Source organism: Penaeus monodon, chromosome 34 (genome assembly GCF_015228065.2).
Source record: "Penaeus monodon isolate SGIC_2016 chromosome 34, NSTDA_Pmon_1, whole genome shotgun sequence".
Lineage (NCBI taxonomy): Eukaryota > Metazoa > Arthropoda > Malacostraca > Decapoda > Penaeidae > Penaeus > Penaeus monodon.
This window is the reverse complement of record NC_051419.1, coordinates 32,630,989-32,632,431: the sequence shown is the minus strand read 5'-3', so window position 1 is coordinate 32,632,431 and position 1,443 is coordinate 32,630,989. Positions and strand designations below refer to the sequence as shown.

At 43.0% G+C, this 1,443-nt stretch overlaps 1 protein-coding gene across 2 annotated transcripts in view; it reads left to right on the top strand.

Annotated features, from left to right (window-relative positions):
- LOC119594748 (fructose-bisphosphate aldolase-like) overlaps window positions 1-1,443 on the top strand; it is a 9,204-nt gene that overhangs the window by 4,646 nt on the left and 3,115 nt on the right. The gene's annotated exons all lie outside the window — the stretch shown is intronic.

Genomic DNA, 1,443 nt, shown 5'->3' with positions numbered 1-1,443 from the left:
TGTTACGCAGGGTCACCTTGTGGTTCCCAATATCTGCCGGCCTGGGATGGGGGAAGGGGAGAGGGGTACCGGTATTCATTAAAAAGCGTCTGATAAGTTTCTTTTAATATCTCGAGGGGATTTTTTTACGCTTGTAGTTTGTGATCTCGTTGAGAATGCAACATTGACGATTCACTGCACGTAGAGAGGGGGGAGGGGGTATTGAGGTTGTCCTTGGAGAAGCCAAGTTGACTTCTTATAAGCTTATCCCCTGTGTATCCCTCTCCTATCCCTTCCTCGACCCCTGCCCCCCCCACTCCCTCTTCTCCGTCCCCCACCCCTCCTTGAACTCTTCCTCCTCCCCTCCTTCCCCTATCCCCGTTCAACCTTCCCCCTCCCCTTCCCGCCAAAACCCTTCCCCTTCTTACCCCCTTCCTCCATCCCCTCCTAACCTCCTTACCCCCTTCCCTCTCCCTCCTACCTCCTTACCCCCTCCCCTCGCCCTTCTTAACCCCTCCCTTCCCCTCCTATCTCCCCCCCAACCCTGAACGCCCCCCCCCATCCTCCCAATTGACGACAAACAACAAAAACCTGTCGGTTAAGACCCCTTACATTTGGCTCCAGATGTAATAGATAGATAATCATATCCGTTGCTTCCATTTCGATAATTATCCATATCTTAAGCACTGAGTAAAAAGGAGAAAAACCAGGTTCGTATAGCTGATGATAATACCAGACTGCATTATATTTAAGGCAGAGAAGCTTGACTGTTGTAGTTGCATAAAAGAAACTTGTTTGAAGCTGTTTGTTCTCAAGGTCAATACAGCATGTTGCAAGATGTCGTCTGTAGCATCTCCAGGATTTTTTTTTTTTCGTGTAAATGTTCATCTTCGTTTGTCAAAAATTATTTAAACTATACAAGTAGCAAGTAGAGGCTTCTTGTTAAATGGCCAAAGTTTGTACGGTAATATTTTCTTATTTGTTCATAGATAGGTGTCAAGTTTATATGTAGCTTAAAAGGATTGGGTATTGTAGAAATGCATTCTGCCATTACATCTTAGCCGAAATATGAGTATATAAACAAGTTGATTATAAAATTATGATAATGTCCTGTTCGCAAGGCAACTTCTATATGTGTACCGTATCTCTCTCGATCTAGTTTAATTAAAGTTTCATATGTATGTAGATATATTTGCTTGGTGTGCCGGAAAACAGGACATATCGACGAGAAATAAAGCATTTCTTCAAATTTCCAAAGAGGCAATGTTGAAATAGTGAGTTAAGGAAAGTCGATGTGGTATTCAGTAGATCTGTCGTCTGAACAACCACTATGAAAACGGGTCATCAAATTAGGCATTACGACCCAGGTGACCCGAAACTCAAAAGGAAGAAAAATATTCAGGAAAAAATTAAATTTCTTTACGTTAAGATTTTTCTCCTTCACTCGGAGATCACGTCCCTCCT